A 13,374-nucleotide genomic window follows, 5' to 3' on the forward strand; every position below is an offset into this window, starting at 1 on the left:
TCTAGGGCTAGAAAAAACCTGCTGTTGCAAAAACCCATTGCAGTAGCGTTCTTTGCACGGGGGCAATGTTTTCTGTAGTTCTGTAGTACTAATTGCACTGCACCAATACAATGTTTCTGTAATATGGCCATAGGTGTGGGATTGCAGCATGTTGCGGGTAGCGCATCGCAATGTGTCCTCCACAAATGGTTCTTTAGTGCGTGTTGGTAATTCAACACTGTCCGTCACTTCAGTGAAAGAAAAGACTGCATGCGCAGTATCGATCACGGTGCATATCAAAATACACAGCCTTGGGTATTGATCATTGTTGGCAACCTGTCCATGCCCTCTTTATTATACTGACATCACTGTCCAAATCGGGCCTGATTCACAAAGCATGGTTCAATGGGGTTATCCCATTGCATGAATCATCCCCATTGGGTTTCGTGATGGCACAATAAATACCCATCTCATCCAGTGCGTTGAAATACACAGGCAACCACGTTCTGCAATCCTGCCTTATACTCCTATACTGCATTGGAAACGATTGGCAGCACCACCATGACATAGAACAATCTCCATTTAGCGACTTCTTTACTCTGAAAGTGCTTTACTTCGTGCAAAGTCTCCTGAACTAAATAAACTTGCCGACAGTGACTTCTTGAGCTCCGTCTAGTAGTTGAATGCTGGCATTGTGTCTTTTCTCCGAAGTGACATGAACCTTCCTAATCAGGGGCCAGATTATCTAACATTTGCACCAATGCAAAAAAATGGAGCTAACACTTTGATAATACACAATGGGGCAACCAGTTTTGCTGCAATCCACATATCATCTAAAAGTGTTTTCACTTGTGGAAAAAAAAAATGTGAGCCTTTTTTTTTTTATTTTTGGTTTTGTTTGTACTGTGTGTGGTGCAGCATAAAACAAATTGTGTTTACTTCATATTTCCTTTCTTTTTATGCAGCAAACGTAGTAAACAAAACAGCCTGGTTGACCACAAGACTCTCACATCTCACCTACACACTCAGCTAACTTCTCCAAAGAAGCAGCTCTTTGGGTCACCTCTTTCCTTGAAGGAAGAGCAATGAAGGTTTTCTCGGACATAGCAAATGCTACACCCACCACCATCCACTGCGGAGTCCCACAGGGATCTTGCACAGCACCCACATTATACAACTTGTTTACAAAGCCTTTGTTCGACAAGCTTGACTCACTTGGTATTGCGTATATGAATTACGCTGACGATACACAGGTACTCCGACCTCTCTCCGGCTCATACCACATAGACGCCGAGGCACTTCATACAATCTATTCCACCATCCAGGCCTGGATGGCGGTCAATGGCCTCTGCCTTAATGGGGATAAAACAGAAATTAGGATATTAGGTCAAAAGAATACCCTAGTCAAACTTGATAAACTGTACGCCAACTTTACCATTGACAACTCCATTATCCCAGTGTCCACAGCAGTCAAAACATTGGGCGTCTACTTAGACTCCACCCTATCCATGACTAGACAGGTTAGCGTAATCGCATCCTCATCTGCGCATACCACCAAACTCATAAACGCCATTAAACCATACTTATCCAAACCTAATTGTCTTTCTATAGCTAGAGCAACCATTGGAGCCAAACTAGACTATTGCAATGCCTTACTGGCAGGCACATCCGCAAAAAACTTAAACAAGCTACAAGTCATGCAGAACAATGCTCTTTGGGCCGCCTTAAGCATCTCAAGAAGGGAGCATATCTCCCAGGCCACACAATCCGCACAATGGCTCCCGGTAAAAGAGCGTATCACTCTCAAAATCCTCACCCTCACACATAAATGACTCGCTCTCTCTGCACCATCATACCTATCAGAGACAATCACCAAATCCTCCTCCACACGTCCCATCAGAACACAATACACAAACCAACTCCACATCCCACGAATCAATAGAGCCAAAGCCGGGGACCTAGGTTTCCCATACATTGCCGCCAAATCCTGGAATGCACTACCGTCCGACATCAGAGCAGAAAACTTGCTCCCTGCCTTTAGAAGAAAACTCAAAACCACACTCTTTGCCCTGTAAAATGTAACTATCGTTAACTGTCACTGTAAATTCTCTGTACATCATTACTTGTATGTAATTTTCTGTGTATGTTCATTCATATGTAACTAAGCTATGTCTGTAACAAGCGCCACAATGCCCTTGGGCTGTTGCGTGCTTTACAAATCAGAATAAAATAAAAGTAAAATAAAAGCCTGTTTGCATTTTGTCCCATATCCAGTGATAATCTTGAGTCAAAAAAGCTGCGGCGGAAAAAGCCGATTTAAAAACAATGCATTTTCTGACGCATTTATATATGGGGGTGGGTTATGGAGATTATATATATATATATTATAGTATATGACAATGGAGGGGGCCGAGGGGTATAAATGTGTGGAAAAATGCATTTAAAAAATGGCAATTTTCTGCCGTGACATCACATAGAACTTTTTGTCCTAGTGATTATTTCTCTTTATTGGTGATACTGATTGGAGCTAAAACTGTTTGCTCCATTACGTATTATCTAGACAGCTAAATTGGTGCTAAATCAGTTTGCTCTGCTTTTTTGCACAAGTGCAAAGCTTTGATAATCTGTCAAAAACGGTTACTATGTCAAGCAACATCTGTCTTTCGTTTTGAACTTGCTTCTCAACATGGCTGCCCACTAACATCAAACGCGTATGCCTGAAATAATTGTAAGGCCGTTTTCGCATTCACGAATGGAAGTTAACCATTTCAAACCTGTGGAGTGAACGTGTGATTTCTGTTCATTTGGTGGCATCATGCAATGTATCCACTATGCATGTATTTCTGGATAAAACGGCAACTGGAGTGTGCTGAAGGTATAGACTGAACACGTGGGCAAAACTGATGAAATCTATGAGAGCACTCCAACGCAGACGAAAATCCATTTCTCATCAACATTAGCATGAAAACAAATTGAAACTAGTGCAATTTAAATTGAAACGTATAATTGTAAACTGACGTAGATTATAGATTTGATAATTAGATGCGAACAAATCCTTTAAAATTCACCCCTTTCCAATGTATTGATTTCAGCTGCTGTTTGATATAAGTGGCTTGGTACATTTGCAATCTGAAACATTTGTATGAGGGGAGATCAACACTTGTCTGTAACATCAGCAAAATGGCAAAAATGGGGCAGCGGTACGTTCCCAGCCATTGAAATAGGACGACTGTACACCTTTGTCATATTTTATCATTCACATACTTGTTTTGAAAGCTATTGTTTATAGTTATCGTCATTGATAAATGCAGGACGGTAATAAATAACACATACAATTATTCGCAGACCTGTTTAAAGGCAAGTAACATGGACTCTTTTTTTTCTTTCTAAAGAATGATGTAAACTTCGTTGTAGAAACTGGTGATTTATGCCTCCAAAGTCTTCTGCAATCATAAGAATAATGTGTTCCTTTTGACTCCCAGGTTAATTAGAGTATACATTGAATATTTGATATATTTATTCTGAGCATTGCAGCGACAGTACCTTCTGAATGTATTCAAAAGAATTACTGCAGGAGGTGGCATGGTTCACAACACCCAAGTGTGCAAAGGTTTTGTGATGAGACGTTCACAGTAATGTCTATGCTTAGGCCCACTTTCACTACCACACAGGGGTGGACTGGGACCCAAGAGAGGCCCTGGAAATAATGTTCAAAGTGGCACCATATTACAGATATTCAGCAAACCCAACCCTTCTCCTAGGAGAACATTTGGAAATACCACCGAAAATGGGCCCAGGGTGCAGAGGCCTACTGGGAAATCTTCAGAGTCCCCTATTGGCCAGTCCACCACAGCTACCACACCCTTTTCCTTCCTGAACAGATTGAGCCATTGTGTTGAAAAATGTTCTCTACGCTCCACTGAGTTTCTCTGCATCGCAAAATCGCTACTGAAACCAAACTAGGGCCCGATATATTCTGAATCCTACACTTTCTGTAATAATGATTGTGAACCTACGACATCCGAATATTACTGTGTAGAAGTACTAGTGGATAGGTAGTTTCGGCAGAATTCAAACCGCCCATATTACAGGGATTCATCAGGCAAAGTTCACCCCTGGGTGAACAATAAGGGTGCTCTGCATGATGGGGCATGCTGCTGCCAACCCCCTGGAGCCCTCCAACATGCCCCACGGCCCTGACGGGGTCTACCCGGTCTCTGCTGCTAAAGGTGGTTTTATTTCCAGGGCTCTTCTGTGCAAATTGAAACATTTAAAGCTTTCTTGGGCTGCTAGTGGTTCCCCGAGTTTGGAGGACTTCACAGGGTACTGTGAAGCAGCCCAGTAAGCACCCTCAAAAGTGACCCAGTCATATTCAAACTTCCAGCTCACTGACCCATGCAATGTATGGGTCACTTTTGGCAGAGTTCCCAGGCATTCGGCATTAAGAAAGAAGCGTATTGTTTTCCTGTCGTGCGTAACTCTCTTCAGTTTTTAGTGATGTGATGCGTTTTGCAAGACAACAGTTAGCTTATCAAAGCATGCATTTACATGGAGACATATCTTTGACTGTTGCCCACCCCTGTGTTGTGTACATCTAGGGCAGGCCAGGTGAGCAATGTTCATACATATAACTCATCGAATCCCCCCATAGCCAATCCCGATGCCTAGAATTCAGTCCGTCTCTGGTTTTACCCAATTGTACTACCTCCTCGCTAGAGGCGCTGGTGCCTCGATGTGTGTTTGGCACAGGATGCCGGTGCGCATGGGGCACTAGGGTTCCATGTGCGCTGGATACCAGGGGCATCATGTTAGCTTCAGTGTGGTCTAAAGTAACTTGATCCTCTCCCCTGGTTTCAGCCGATGAACAGTAATGAGCGCTCGTTGCTTGTTGCTGCCAAAACAAACGTAGTACTTGACAGCGTTTCAGGGTCATTGGCAGCCAATGTTTCATTTTCAAAGAATGAACTTTCTTCAGAGTTTGCTCAAAGGCAGTGACTCGTCAGGCCACTTTTGTCCGTATTTGTAGACGCATGCAGATATAGAAAATACTGTGTTTTGGTAGACTTTTCAGTTGTGTGATTTACAGCATTTTACAAAATAAAAGCTCTGTCCATTTTTGCCGCTCTTTTACATCTGAATTAATATTTAAGTAAATGTGACGCTACACTTCGAAAACATATTGAAAATCACTGTAAACCTGCTTACTGGGATCAGCTTAGGAACCCGGAGGGGTAGTCAATGCCTCATGCCTGTGGACCTTTTTTATGTCCAAACACAATCTCAAACCATTTTGTATGGGTGTGCTATGACAGGGTGAGGCTATCGGGCTGATGTGTTGACACACGACCTGGAACAGAAGATGGCACATCTGTTGGGGCAGGGCCACGAGATCAGGGAAGTGAGGCAGGATAAAACCTGCACAGCGGGGTGGTGAGGGGTGGAAAAGAACAGGCCCCAGAGTTTGCCTCTGGTGGTAAAGACCCGGTGGCATTTAGCATAGTTGGGAACTGGGCAGTTTAGGGAGGTGGCGTGCAACGGCCTGCCTTCGCCACTCCAATCCATTGCATGTTAAGAACGTCCCCTCATGCTTTGAAAAGCCAGTGGCTGGCCACCCGCGTCGTTCAACGGGTGATGCTCCTGCTGCTCCCATCTACGTACTCCAACAAGAATCCTGCCTACCTTCAACGAAGTCGCCATAGACTAGGTCCTTATTGAACAGGACATTCCTTTTTTCTTTTCTGCAGACACGATCAGACATACCTGGTGCCTGGTGCCGCCTCACATCAATCTGCGCTGGGAGTTTTCCAACAAACTCGCGCTCGTCGGACGGCCGCTTCAAAGAGGAGGCGGAGCATCGCGCCGGTCCCGTGACTGATCACGTGACATTGCCTGCCCACAAACTCAGGGCCAGTGCAGCCGAGCGCCGTGAACCGATCTTCCGAAGTGAAGGATATTCCCTTTTTCTTTTCTGCAGACACGATCAGACATGCCTGGTGCCGCCTCACATCAATCTGCGCTGGGAGTTTTCCAACAAACTCGCATTCGTTGGACGGCCGCTTCAAAGAGGAGGCGGAGCATCGCGCCGGTCCCGTGACTGATCACGTGACATTGCCTGCCCACAAACTCAGGGCCAGTGCAGCCGAGCGGCGTGAAACGCTCTTCCGAAGTGAAGGACATTCCTTTTTTCTTTTCTGCAGACACGATCAGACATACCTGGTGCCTGGTGCCGCCTCACATCAATCTGCGCTGGGAGTTTTCCAACAAACTCGCGCTCGTCGGACGGCCGCTTCAAAGAGGAGGCGGAGCATCGCGCCGGTCCCGTGACTGATCACGTGACATTGCCTGCCCACAAACTCAGGGCCAGTCCACCCTTGCGGCGATAAGCCCGACCGCGGAGAAAAGGGCAACGCATCTGGCATTACTGTTTCTGCTGTTTCCGGCTGGAACCGGCTTTTCGGCGCCTCAATTTACGCGCACATCCTGCAACAAGCCACCTGAGGACATATCCGGCTAGAGAAGGCTACAGCGGCCTACAGCCTTTCTACACTAACCCTGAACAAACAAGCACTTAACTAAGAACACAGGAGACTGCGGGGGATCTTGCCCCTTTGATCCTGTATAAAGACACCTTGACTGGGAATAACTAAAAGAGCACACAAAGTGAGAAAATCTACCAACGTCAGGATGCAAACCGGAACTAATTGTAATCTAACGCTCGCAAAAACACCAGAGCCGACAACAAACCTCCCATCCTCCCTAGCCAGAAAAAGACAAGATACACGGCCAAACACAAGGTTCAGAGGGAAGCGTCCTGCAGATCCCATGCAACCAACAATGGAACAGATACTCCAACTAAAAAATTCGAACAAAATTACTACGATAACCGAACCGTCTACATCCATCCACGATGCACCAAACCTAGAAAAACAAACACAAAAACAAGCTGCTAATATAGATCAAACATTCACAGACACATCTAGCGATTTTTGCAAAAATGAAATCCTAAAACAATCTGATATTACAGTACGAATTCTCGCAGAACAGCCAAGCGAAGCCCTGCCTCACTCAAAACCAGAGCTACACAAACAAAGAACCACAAGTATAAATGACTGCGACGTGCCGGCGACATTGGACAAAATACATAGCGAAGAATATCCAAGTGAAGCTCTGCCCCATTCGGAACACAAACACAGTAAAGAATCAGAACAACAAACTCAAGGAAAGACAAGTGAAAACGACTGTGATGTACTACTAACACGGGACAAAAGACACAACGAAGAAATAACAACCCAACCAAGTCAGACAAACGCACCGGAACTGCAAACGATAAAGATGGATAAAAGAGAAAAAGCCAAACAGGCAAAACTGAAATGGCTGCACTCATACAATGCTCAAAAACTACATAATGAATCAAACAAACCTCCTCGGAACACATCCACAGAAAAAACTGCTCAATTATCGATAGACACAATAGAAATCGAATCCATTATGAACAGCGCTGAAAAAATGAGAGAAATCCTCGGAGAATCATCACATTTGATATCTCCATCTAGCACGTCGACTCCAGCACCAAAAAAAATTGCACAACCAATTTGCCGTCCGGCTGGAAATCACAATAACCACAGAGAAAGATCATATGCTCTCCCTCCCAAAAAAAAAACCGAACAAAAAGTAACCCAATTTGAACATGAAAAAGAAGATTCCTTTCACACGCCAGCACAAGGAAACGAATCAGACAATCAAACCCCTGAACCCATACATGCAGACAGATGCTCTTCCCTCGCTGACAACGCACAAAATCAGAGACTTCCTACAACCATGATTGAACTACAAAACATGCTGCTAGCAGTTGTATCCCAATCCATGATACCCTTTCTCAAACTTCATGAAGCCATAAAAGATAATATAAGAGACCACGCAACGCTCCTCGCAATGATCCATACCAAACAAATACATACAGAAGACTTTATCAACACGATTGGAAAACGCCTAGATTTCGAAGCAGAACAATCCCGTAAATGGCAACAAAGACTGTTCACCATAGCACGAGATGACAAGGAAGAAAAGATCCAATTTGCAAAAGAACTCATGGTCCTACTCAAAAACCAGCAACAACAATCGATGCCACAACAAAAAACAACACAAGACAGCATGCCACGATGCCTGACACCAGAAAAAGTGATCCTCGATCAAGCAATCCACACTCTAAACAATCCCCAAATATCCTCATCATCACAACCAAAAATTGCGCAAAAACCGTGTAAAAGAAATATAAAACTAACAGATGATCCTGGAACCCTGATCAGCAACGACACATTCGGTATCTTCAAAGAAACAAGGAACACCAACAAAGTACCTCTAAAGAAACCTACCAAACAATCGTACAAACAAACAGGCTCACAAGCTTTCCTACGAAATTTGTCAATTTCAACGGCGAACCCAGAAAAAATTAAAAAACCAGTTCAACCCTTGTCATCTGAAAAAAGATCTAAAAGCACTGTAAAGAAACTCACAAGAACACACAACGATCAACAACCGTCAATCCTACAGAAACAAACAAAAGTGACATTAAAGTCAGCAAATAAAGATCAAAGCTCCGACTTGGACGATCTAATCAATTTAATGACACACGAAGATCAACTCTCACAAGAAAACAACAAAAACTACGAAAGGAAAGAATCCACCTTAATAATCATTGATGAATATAAGCAAGACCAACACTCCAGCAACTCAATCTCGTGCGAAGAAATCTCTGATAGTTCAACGATCAATCGACCTAACACTTCAATTAACGAAATGACCTACGAGGAAATCTCTTCATCTTCACTTTTCAACAAACCAAATATTACTACTGGAAACATCCCTTCCAAATCATATCAAGAATCTTGTGACATAAACCAACCAAGAGAACACCAAGATCTTCCAGAACCAAAATTTATAAACCCCTTTCAGCCAACAGAGAAGCACATAGTGCAAATAGAAAATGTTACCACCAGATCGAACAAACTAGTATTGAACAGAGCGAACATTCTTATCCTTTTCCAAACAATCCCAAAACTCAATCAAATATGTTCTGGAGATATCGATCTGGTAATTTTTATAGATGAAAACTCTAACGACAAAATACTGCTAAAACTACATAACAAATCAACCATGGATCAAATAACATCAAAAGATGCCTTAAACAAACTTGGCTTTAGCTGCTCAACTGGCACTAAGGCATGTAGAGAAGAGATCGCCAAAAAAGAAAACTCCAGAAAAACCTCTACAAAGACAAATCAGACAAAACAATCGATGATAACGGACTATAACCACAAAACAGATTATTCTGTTGCTCCCAAACACAGAAGTGACCGCCATTTCAGACGTCAGCAGACCCTAGAAGATTGCCAACTCAGACAACCGAACACCTCGGAAGATCACCAAACTAGACGACAGGACACTCAAGAAATTACATATAGCGAAGACGAAACAGAGACAAGCTACAACACCGATCGTCCAATCAGACGTGAGTACGGATCAAAGGATAGTCTAAATTACTCAGATACCGCAGAATTACGCAATATCTCATAACCATTAACCAACAATCTGAAAAACTGGACCCTATGTTCCTGGAATACACGAGGAAACTCCCACCTGTTCAACGAACCCTCTCCTGAATTCGTTTCCTATCAGATCATATGCTTCCAAGAAACCTGGCTCTCCATTACCCCGAGTTGTGATGGCTTTTTAGCCTTTCTTAATCCTGCCCCAATAAGAACCAAAGGAAGACCGTCTTCGGGACTATTAACGTTAATTAAGATTGACACTACATGGTCTATACTCGAGACAACAAACATTAACTCATGGATACAGAACACAGTCAACAAAATCATATCAAACAGCGAACCAACCTGCGCTTTGGTGAAAAATAATCGCGAAAGAAAAATAGCAATTATGAACCTATACTGGAATCCGGTGGCTATTACAAACGAAGCATTCTTAGACGGCGTTTTCCTAACAATCGACAATCTCATCCAGAAGCATATAGGAATCGAATTTATACTGTGCGGAGACCTAAATTTGCACTTATGGCAAAAAGATGGACAACCAATATCAAGTAAAAATCAAACCATTCGTGCCAAAAAATGGACCAAGGAAACCGCGATTCGTAACTTACAACCCATCGATCACCCAAAAGACGAAAAAGGAAACCTTCTACCAACCTGGTCTCGAGGCAAATCCTCTGCCGTAATTGACTATATATACCTTTCCAACAACCTAAAAGACTCAATAGAAACTATAAGCATAATAACAACAACAAAAAGTGACCACAACCAAATAGTCACACAAGGGAAAAATATCCTGCGCCAACATCAGCCCGAACACCCCATTCCACTTGAAGTCTGTGCAGCTGGAAAGAAACTTCGCATTACTCAAAAAGCAACACTTCAACTTACAAGCAAATTCATTCAAAATTCTCTACCAGACGATCAGAAATTAAATTAACAATGGCTACTCCAACCTCATTACAAAACACTTAAACGACAAACTTCACAGATTCATCAGCATTGCTACAACAAAGAGCTCGCTGAAAGAAAAAGATCAATGAGAAACATAGTTCGCCAACTATCAAAAAACAAAGACACGGAATCGATCATCAAAATAAAAGCAGCAAAACAAAGCTACAGGAACTGGATAAAAAATCACAAGATGATGCTACTACAATCTGACGCAGAAGCAATCCTGGAAACCTATAAAAAACAATCTTAGGGATCTTTGGAACCTCCTGAACAACAACTCTGCACAACAACAAAAATTGACTGGTAACGTGACGGAACAACAATGGATTGCCCATTACACAGAATTATACAAAGCAAGAACAGATGCTGAAAATAATTCACAATCTCAGAATGATAAATGGACAATAACATGTACTCACCAAGACATTTTCAAAATCATCCAAAAACTCAATGCATCACGAGCCCCAGGACCAGATGGAACATCAAATGCAATGTTAAAGAAAAATCCACATGCATGGGCAAACCTGATGAAAAATATTATAATACTCATAAACAATCTCAACCAAATTCCAAAATCATGGAAAACGGCAACCATTGTTCCTATCCATAAGCAAGGTCCAAAAGATGACCCGACCAATTTCCGTCCAATAGCACTACTAGATCCATTAGGAAAGTTGTTTGCCTCAATCCTCTTGAAAAAACTGAACCAATGGGCAACTCAAACCAAACACTTCGCCACAAGACAAACGGGCTTCACCGCAAATGTCGGGACTAACATCAACCTCCTACTACTAAACTTGATAAAACACAAAGCCATCAATAGCAAAATAAAAATGTACGCAGCGTTTATAGATCTCCATATGGCCTTCGATGGGATCTCTCGACAAAAACTTTGGACCAAACTGGAAACATGGGAATGCCCTAACGACATACTGGGCCCAATCAAACAACTCTACACAAATACCTCTATTACAATAAGACTCACACGAGAAGGTCATACATCATCTAAAATAAATGTCATAAACGGACTAAAACAAGAGTGCCCCCCTAGCTGCAACTCTATATAACCTCTACACTGCAGACATTGAAACCCACTTGCAGACGGACGCGCTCAACCCTCCAAAAATCAACTCAACTCCGGTCAAAATTATGACATATGCAGATGATATAATCCTTCTGGACAAGACACCGTCAGGGTTACAACACAGTCTTAACCAACTAAGTTCTTATATGCTCCTCAACGAACTCACTGTCCATACAAAAAAAACAAAATCATGCAACTAACGAGAGTATCAAACATCAAAAATGAGAAACAACTGAAAATCTATCTCAATACAAAGCAGCTAGAAGAAGTAACAACCTTCAAATACCTCGGCATTCTAATAAATCAATCAAAGTGCGAAAAAGAGTGGACATTAAAACTGGAAGAACGAACTCAATCCTTAGCAAGACAAGGAAGTTCAATACAGCGCAAATTTGGGAAATACTCTCTCAAACCGATAATTTCATTTTACAAACAAAAAGTAGTCCCGACAATAGTTTACGGAACAGAGGCAATGATACATGCAATAGACCAGACCTGTTGGACAAAACTAGAGGCACTCTTCTGGCGTAAAATCCTACAACATCCACCTGCATTTCCTATGCCAAGAATCAGGCATGACTTAGCTCTACAATCCATCGGCTCAACAATTTTATGGAAACAGCTGGACTTATACCGAAAGCTCCTTACTGACGAAAAAACACCGGCAATCGAAATCCTGAGAGCCAAAGAAGGAGCAATGAATAATACAATCCTGAAGAAGTGGAAAGCCAGCCTAGAACAGCGAATGCAAACAGAAGATATTTCATATGAAATGCTTACACTCCGCCCTCAGCATGCGAAAAACAAAATAATGGACAACGACTGGATAAAAACACTTGAAGAGAAAAAAAAATATTCTCTGAATTTACAATGCATAACAGACCTCAGATCTATCAACGAACTCCCGGCATACCTGACCATCTTCCCTGACGCCAAAACTCGAGCAACATATCTGAGGCTCAGAATGAACATACTTCCAACCCGCTACTACCTAGCCAAAACAAGACAAATTCCATCATCTGATAATTTCTGTCGATTTTGCTCAGATACCGAAAAACCTGAAACAATCTTTCACCTAGTCATGGAATGCACAGCCCTATCTGAGGAAAGAATAAGATTTGGCAGATACTACAAGATCTACGAACAAACCATGATAACAGAGGAAAGATGGACGGAGATATTGAACGGCAGATCGCGAAAACTCATCCCGACAATATGCCACTTTTTACAAGAAACTCTCAATCTAGAAAAACCACCACTCAATATCTAAAACAAAAGAGAAACTAATTCCTTCCTATTTTAAACTGGCAGATAAATGAAAAGTTTAAAGAAATTAAACTATATCATTAAAAAAAAAAAAAATAACCCTATCATTTCATAGACCCCGAAATGTATTCTCAAATCCTGTGAAAAGCTCCAGTTTGCAAATTGGCAAGCCCTATTGATTAGTATGTCGATTAGACCAATGCTTTCCTCCGTATTTGTTAAATAAGACAAACGCTTCCATGCAACATGCCCATTAATCACACTGATGACGTAGACATTTCACCCACCACTTTGTGACAAGATTCAAGAATCCACCTCTCCTCTGTGGAAGAGTCTGAAAGCCACCATGTGGGTGCGAGTAGATGCACCTTTCACCAATCCACCCGAGGCCCTTTGGCCACCTCGCAAAGGTCATACAGCGAATGGAGCTTTGAAAATATGGCTGCACTGAGCATTTGCTGAATGCAACCCTGAAATGACTTTGAAAGCGGTTATGCCTCTTACCCTCACACCCCACAGGTGGGCAGCACTGCCATTGAGGCG

General features: G+C 42.4%; 1 protein-coding gene across 5 annotated transcripts in view; it reads left to right on the forward strand.

Annotated features, from left to right (window-relative positions):
* The window catches only part of MYRIP (myosin VIIA and Rab interacting protein), a 2,049,246-nt gene that overhangs the window by 360,058 nt on the left and 1,675,814 nt on the right, over positions 1–13,374 (forward strand). The window lies entirely within an intron of this gene.

Source organism: Ambystoma mexicanum, chromosome 2q, assembly GCF_040938575.1.
Source record: "Ambystoma mexicanum isolate Mex_15411 chromosome 2q, UKY_AmexF1_1, whole genome shotgun sequence".
In the NCBI taxonomy this organism is placed as follows: domain Eukaryota; kingdom Metazoa; phylum Chordata; class Amphibia; order Caudata; family Ambystomatidae; genus Ambystoma; species Ambystoma mexicanum.